General features: G+C 45.4%; 1 protein-coding gene across 1 annotated transcript in view; it reads right to left on the reverse strand.

Annotated features, from left to right (window-relative positions):
• Positions 1 to 925, reverse strand: part of AXIN1 (axin 1) — a 178,052-nt gene extending 177,127 nt beyond the window's left edge. The window contains exon 1 of the mRNA XM_069107824.1: positions 862 to 925. The gene's annotated coding sequence lies outside the window, so the exon portion shown is untranslated. The remainder of the gene's footprint in view (positions 1 to 861) is intronic.
• Between the last annotated feature and the right edge of the window lie 7,359 nt (positions 926 to 8,284).

Consider the following 8,284-nt stretch of genomic DNA (forward strand, 5'->3'; position numbering starts at 1 on the left):
TACTTCTCAGGCACTTCCAGACCACCAGGTGTCCCCTTCCCTCTCCTCTCAGACACCCCAGCTCCCCTTTCCTCTCCTCTCAGACACCCCCAGCTCCCCTTCCCTCTCCTCTGAGACACCCCCAGCTCCCCTTCCCTCTCCTCTCAGTAACCCCCAGGGATCCCCTTCCGTTTCCTCTCAGGGACCCCCTTCCCTCTCCTCTCGGGCATCCCCAGCTCCCCTTCCCTCTCCTCTCGGGGACCCCCTTCCCTCTCCTCTGGGACACCCCCAGGTGTCCCCTTCCCTCTCCTCTCGGACACCCCCAGCTCCCCTTTCCTCTCCTCTGAGTCACCCAGCTCCCCATCCCTCCCCTCTAGGACACCCCCAGGGGCTCCCTTCCCTCTCCTTTCAGACACCCCCCAGCTCCCCTTCCCTCTCCTCTCAGGGACCCCCTTCCCTCTCCTCTCGGGGACCCCCTTCCCTCTCCTCTCGGGCACCCCCAGCTCCCCTTGCCTGTCCTCTCGGACACCCCCAGCTCCTCTTCCCTCTGCTCTCAGGGACCCCCAGCTCCCCTTCCCTCTCCTCTCGGGCACCCCCAGGGGCCCCCTTCCCTCTCCTCTCGGGCACCCCCAACTCCCCTCCGCCCTCCCCTTCCCTCCCTTCACCTTCCTCCCCGGGGCTCGCGCTCCCTCCGGCCGGGCTCGGGCCTAGCGCGGGGCCCTGACCTTCCCAGAGACTGCCGGGCTCCCTACAATGGGCCCCGCTCCTGGACCGGCGGGCTCCTCTCCGGGCCCGGGCCTGCCCCGCGCCCCGCGCCCCGGCCCGGCCTCCCCCCTCAGGAATGCGCGGCCCCAGCCCGGCCCGGCCTGGCTCTCCACTCACCCGCGCGGCGGCGGCGGGTCCCGGTCCGGGGCGGGCGGGCGGCCCGGCCCATGCGGCTCAGAGGAGGCCCGGCGGGCGGGACGGGGCGGGGGCGCGGCCCCGGGCGGTCCCCATGGCGGCGGCTGTGGCGGCTGCCTCCGGGGAGGGGAGGGAGGCCCGCGAAGCGAGGGCAGCGGGCTGGAGCGCGGAGCCGGAGCCGAGCCCGAGCGGAGCCCGGGCTGCGCCGACCGCCCGGCCCGGCCCGGCCCGCTCCTGCCCCGCCCGCACTCTGGCCTCTGCCTCCGCCGCCTCTGCACCCCGGCCCAGGCCCGTACTCTGGGCCCCTGCTCCGGCGCTCCGGCTGCAGCCCCGGCCCGGCCCGGCCCCGCGGAGGCGGCCCCTGTCCGCTGTGACTGCTCCTGCCGCGGTTCCTGCCGCCCGAGCCGGGAGCCCGAGCCCCCGAGCCCAGCGAGCTTCAGCTCGAGGCCAGAGCGCCCCCCTCGGCGCCGCCGAGAATTGCGGGGGAGGGGGGCGGTGCGGGGGCGGGCGGGGGCGGGGCTCCGAGAGTCGACAGGCATTGGGGGCGGGGCTTGAGAGTGCACGGTCGGGGGGAGAAAGGAGGGAGGAAGGAGGAGCTCCAGGAGTGGGAGGAAGGGCCGAAGGAAGGAGGCAGGAGGTGAAAGGGAGGGGAAAAGGAGAGGGAGTGTGGCGGTGGAAAAGAGAGCGTAGATTTGCCTTGGAAACCTTGGGAGAGCCCCTTAGTGTCACTGCTCCTCTGTAAGAGGAGGGACTGGAATGCATCTCAATGATCTCTTCCACTATGAGTCCTAATATGAGGGAAAGAGAAGCAACAGGTGAAGGAGAGGAAGAAGTGTGGGGAGAAGAGATGAGAGGGAAAGGAGGAGGAGAGCGGCAGCGAGGGAAAAGAGATGAGAACCAGCAGAGAACAGGAGGGGAACTGCAAAGATGGGGAAAAGAAAAACTTCCGGAAAAATTAAAGGGCCTAAGCTTCCTCTTCCCTCCTCCACACCTCAAAATCCTTCTTTTTTCCTCCATCCCCCATTATCTTTTCTTTTGTTCTAGTCCCAGATAACCCTGCAACTTGTAATCTTGTCTCCAACCCTTCTATCTCCTCCAGAAGATAGTTTCCTTTCCTTCACACCTTCAAGATCTCCTTATTCACTGGGTTATTCCTATAAAAATATTCAGGTTTCGCCCATCCTAAAATCAAAACAAACAACGCCCCCCCAACATACATGTACACACACACACACACAAACACTTTCATTTAATAACTACTTTCCGTCGATCAATATATCTTAAGTTATAGACCAACTTCTCTTCTCCTTTTCCAAGATAAACTCCCTATATCCATTTCCTCCCCTCCCACTCAATTCTCAGTACTTTGCATTTCCACTTCTGACCCCAGCACATAATTGAAACTGCTCTTTCCAAGGATATCTGCTAAATCCACAGGCCTTTTCTCAATCCTCATTCCACTTGATCTCTCTGAAGCTTTTGACCTGCCAATCCCTTTCTTTCCTCTTCTCTCTCCTCCCTTGAATTACCCAGGATCATAGAATTAGAATTGGAAGGGAACTGAGAGGGCAGCTAGTCCAACTTTATTTTAGAGAAGAGGAAATGGCCACATAGAGAAGATAAGTGACTTGCCTGGGGTCACAGTCAGCAAGTATGGAAAGCAGGTTTAGAACCCAGGACTTTCTTCTTTTTTTTTTTGCTTTTTTTTTAGAGGGGGGAAGGTTAGGGAATTGGGGTTAAGTGACTTGCCCAAGGTCACACAGCTACCGTGTTTCCCCGATAATAAGACACTGTCTTATTATTTTTTTGGGCAGAAAAACACCAGAGGGCTTATTTTCAGGGGAGGGCTTATTTTAATGAACATTGACAGCAATTTTAATAAACAGGTAAATGTGAACAAAAAAAATGTACCTTTATTCAATAAGCAAATCACTGGGGAAGAACAGGATGACGCGCTCACTGCTGCAGCTCTGATTGGATGCAGCTCAGAGCGCGGCGTGCGTTTCAAGAGGGGGGGGACGGTGCATACAGAGGGTACCATAATGTAGCGTGTAGCGCAGGGGATCACCTTCACTACAGTAGCAATCTCAATAGGGTTTATTTTCGGGGGAGGGCTTATTTTAGAGGAATCTTACACAGTAAGGGGAGGGCTTATTTTTGGGATAGGTCTTATTATCGGGGAAACACGGTAGTCAGTGTTAAGTGTCTGAAGCCGGATTTGAACTCGGATCCTCCTGACTCCAGGGCCGGTACTCTCTTCACTGCGCCACCTAGCTGCCCCCCAGGACTTTCTGACGCCAAGCTGAGTGCATTATCCACTATGCCACTGGCTCCTGACACAGCTTTCTTTTAGTTCTTCTAGAATTCTAAATGGTTCATTTCAAATTCTTTTGCTAGACCGTGGTCACCTTCCTTGCCCACTAAGTGCTGGTGTCCTTGGCCCTATTCTTTCTCCCTTACTGTCAGAATCACCTCCTATGGGTTCAATTATCATCTTGTTGCAGTCTCTCAAATCTATGTATCCAGACTTTGTCTCTTCCAGATTCCAGTGATGTATCTTCTGTCTATGGGACATCTCTACCTGAATGTTCCATAAGCATGTCAAGCTCAGCCTGAAACAGAACACACATTTTCCCTAAAACACATCCCTCCGAAGTTCCCTATCATTTCATTCATCTAAGGCTGACAACACCAGAATGACCCTTGAGCCCTCCCTCTCAATCCCCATATCCTATCAGTTGTTAATACTGCCTTCACAACATCTCTACCATCAGTTCTCTTCTCACACTTCACACAGCCACCCTAATTCAGATCCTCATTACCTCTCACATGGACTATGACAACAGCCCCCTAATTGATCTCAAACTTTCCCCTCTCAAATCTATCCTTAACACAGTTGCCAAACTGATATTCCTAAAACAAAGGCCATGGTGCATACATCTCTCCTCAAAAGTGTTCCATAACTCTTGCCTTTAAGAGAAAAAACAAACTTTGTCAGCATGGAATCTTAAGACATTACAGACTTACGATGCCAGAATGGCAGAGTGAAATGAACCCTCTGAAGCCCTCCCAAATTCACCTCCAAACAACTAGAAAACCACCTGAGAATTGATCTAGGATCAGAGAAGCAGCTTACCAGCACAGCAGAAAAGGTCTGTCTCTTTGAGGTGGGAGAGGAGCAAGACCCCAGGAGCAGTAGCAGTAGCCAGTCTCACAGTAGGGAACCTGCAGCAAGGCTCCAAGCCTGGGGTAATCCACCATTGAGGTCCCACCCTCCTGCAAGCCAGTAGCCTCCAGGGGAAGTGAGATGTATATACTGGGAAGCAAACCCCCACCCCAGTGACCTCACCCCCAGCACAAGCCACCAGCTAGGCCTTGACCCCATTGCTGACCAGTAGTGAAGTCAGCCAGTTGACTGGCCAACACTGAGAACTCTCCCCCAGGGCCTATCAGCAGAGAGACCCTGTTTCCATAGCAACCTAGCAACAGGGTCCCACACCTGGGGCAGGCCAGCAGCTAAACTCCGCACCCTGAGCAATCAACAGGGAAACCCCTACCTCCCACTGCAAGCCGTAAGGGAAGCCTACCCTCCAGAAAAAGCAAGCAGCTAAGCCCTGAAGACCAGTGAAAGCCAGCAGTAAGACCCAGAGCCCCAGCACAAAAAGTTTGGGACAGTGCAGGACCAGAAGCCAACTCTCACACAAAAACACCAAGTCACAAAGAAAAGGGGGGGGGGGGAGGGCAAGAAAAAAATTGAGTAAAAAACAAAAAAAGAGTTTGACTATAGAAAGTTATTATGGTGATAGGAAGGATCAAGTCATAAACTTAGAAGAGGACATAGTGTCCAAATGGCTATGTGTGAAGACTAAAAGCAAATTGTAATTTGGTCTTGGGTCCAAAGAGAATTCCTAGAAGAGCTTAAAAAGAATTTTTAAAGAGCAAATTAGAGAAGCAGAAGAAAAATTGGGGAAAGAAATTAAAGTAATGCAAGAGAATCATGGGGGGAAAGATTCAATAGAATGGGAAAAGATGTACAAAAATTTACAAAGAAAAATAATTCCTGGAAAAAAAAAGAATTGGCCAAATGGAAAAGAAAATACAAAAGCTCACTGAAGAAAATAATTCCTTAAAGATTAGAACTGAGAAGGTAGAAACTAATGACTCTATGAGACATCAAGATACAAGAAAACAAAATCAAAAAATTTTTTACAAAATAGAAGAAAATGTGAAATTTCTCATTGGAAAAATGACTTAGAAAATAGATCCATTTACCCCAACTGCCCCCCCCCAAAAAAAGCAAAAAAAAAAAAAAGATCCAGGACAGATAATATAAGAATTATTGCACTAACTGAAAGTCATGATAAAAAACAAACAAACAAACAAAAAGCCAGGACAACATGTTTCAAGACATTATCCAAGAAAACTGCCCTGATATATTAGAACCAGAAGGCAAAATAGACATTTAAAGAATCCACCAATCACTGCCTGAAAGAGATCCCAAAATGAAAACTCCCAGGAACATCATAACCAAATACCAGAGTTCACAGATCAGGGGGAAAGTACTGGAAGCAACCAAAAAGAAACAATTCAAATATTGTGGAGCTACAGTCAGAATTCCACAGGATTAGGCAGCTTCCATATTAAAGAACCAGGGGGGTGGCCAGGTAGCACAGCAAGTAAGAGCACCGGCTCCAATGTTGAGAAGATCTGGAGATCAAATCCCGGGCTCAGATACTTAGCACCCACCCAGAAACACCTGGCCATGTAACCTTGAGCAAGTTACTTAACCCCGATTGCTTAAAAAAAAAGAACCAGAGGGCTTGGAATATGATATACCAGAAGGCAAAGTATTTAGGATTACAACCAAGAACCACCTAATATAATCTTTCAGGGAGGAGAAAAATGCATATTTAACAAAATAGAAAACTTTCAAGCATTTCTAATGAAAAGACCAGAGCTGAATAAAAAATGTGACCTCCAAATACAAGACTCAAGGGAAACAAAAAGGTAAAAAAGAAACAGAAAACATAAGATATTCACCAAGGTTAAACTTTATCTTTGTATATGGTTAGATAATATTTGTAACTCTTAACAACTTTACTTCTATAAATAAGGAGTATATGTAGAGAGATGGGGTGGATATAAGGTGACTTTGATGGGATGATACCTCCCCCAATAAAATAAAATAAAGGGGTGAGAAAGAAAAATGCACTCAAAGCTTAAACTTTACCCTCATCAAAATTGGCTCAAAAAGGAAATAACATATATACTCAGTTGGATACAGAAATCTTCCTTACAAGGTAAGATAAATTTAAGGAGGGTCTCTTGATGATCAGAAATAAAACATTTGTGAGGAGGGAAAGGGTAAAGTGTAAGAGAGAGATCAGGATTAACAAGAAAAAAATAGCAAGGAAAATAGACAGTCATCATAACTATAAATGTGAATGGGATGAACTCTCCCATAAAATGGAAGCAGATAGCAGAATGAATTAAAAACCAGAATCCTACAATATGTTGTTTACAAGAAACACATTTGAAGCAGAGAGATACACAGAGGGTAAAGGTAAGAGGCTGGAGCAGAATCTATTATGCAAAGAAAGCAGGGGTAGTAATCATGATCTCAGGGGGAAAAAAAGCAAAAAGAGACCTAATTAAAAGAGATAAAGAAGGAAACTATATCTTGGAGAAAGGTACCATAGACAATGAAGTCATATCAATACTAAAATATATGCACCAAATGGTAGCATCTAAATTTTTGAAGGAGAAATTGAATGAGTTACAGGAGGAAATAGATAATAAAACTATTATTTATTATTATTATTAATTATTATTATATTATTATTATTATTAGTGGGGAACCTCAACTTTCCCCTCTCAAAACTAAATAAATCTAATAAAAAAAATAAACAAGGATGAAGGTAAGGAGGTGAATAAAATTCTAGAAAAGTTAGATATGATAGATCTCTGGAGAAAATTGAATGGAAATAGAAAGGAATATTCCTTTTCTCAGTAGTACATGGCACCTACACAAAAACTGACCATGTATTAGGCCATAAAAACCTCACAACCAAATGCAGAAAAGCAGAAATAGTAAATGCATCCTTTTCAGATAATAATGCAATAAAAATCACATTCAATAGTGGACAATGGAAAGAGAGATTAAAAATCAACTAGAAATTAAACAATCCAATCCTAAAAAACAATTAGGTTAAAGAACAAATCACAGAAACAATTAATAATTTCATTTTTAAAAATGACAATGAGACAATATACCAAAATTTATGGGATGCAGTCAAAGTGGTACTTAGTGAAAAATTTGTATCTCTAATTGCTTATATCAATAAAATAGAGGAAAAGAAGATCAGTGAATTGGGTATGCAATTAAAAATACTAGAAAAAGAACAAATTAAAAACCCCAAATTAAACACCAAATTAGAAATTCTGAAAATCAAAAGAGATCAATAAAATTGAAAGTAAGAAAACCATTGAACTCATAAATAAAATTAGAATCTGGTTTTATGAAAAAAAAAACAAAAAAGATAAACAGTTGGTTAATTTTATTTTTAAAAAAAGGAAAGAAGAAAACCAAATTGCTAGTATTGAAAATGAAATGGGTAAATTCACTACCAATGAAGAGGAAATTAAAACAATTGTTAGGAGCCAATTTGCTCAATTATATGCCAATAAATTTGACAATCTAAATAAAATGGATGGATAGCAACAAAAATATAAATTTCCCAGATTAACAGAAGGAGAAATAAAATACTTAAATAACCCAGTCTTAGAAAAAAAAATGGAACAAGCCATCAATGAACTTCCTAAGAAAAACCCCCAGGACCAGAAGGATTCACAGGTGAATTCTACTAAACATTTAAAGAACAATTTATCTGAATACTATATAAATTATCTGGAAAAACAGGAAAAGAAGGAGTTCTAACAAATTCCTTTAATGAGACAAATATGATTCTAATACCCAAGCCAAGAAGAGTCAAAACAGAAAAAGAAAATTATAAACCAATTTCCCTAATGAATATTGATGCAAAAATTTTAAATAAAATACTAGCAAAGAGATTACAGCAATATACCACAAGGATCATACACTATGACCAGGTGGAATTTATACCAGGAATACAGGGCTGGTTCAATATTAGGAAAAGGATCAGTATAATTGGCCATATCAATAACAAAACCAATAGAAATCATATGATTATCTCAATAGATGCAGAAAAACCTTTGACAAAATACAGTACCCATTCCTATCAAAACCATAGAGAGCAGGGGCGGCTAGGGGTGCAGTGAATAGAGCACTGGACCTGGAGTCAGGAGAACCTGAGTTCAAATCTGGCCTGAGACACTTAAGAGAGAAAGAGAGAGAGAGAGAGAGAGAGAGAGAGAGAGAGAGAGA

This window comes from Petaurus breviceps, unplaced genomic scaffold, assembly GCF_028583685.1.
Source record: "Petaurus breviceps papuanus isolate PSGF00001 unplaced genomic scaffold, PetGlider_PUasm1.0 138, whole genome shotgun sequence".
In the NCBI taxonomy this organism is placed as follows: Eukaryota; Metazoa; Chordata; class Mammalia; order Diprotodontia; family Petauridae; genus Petaurus; species Petaurus breviceps.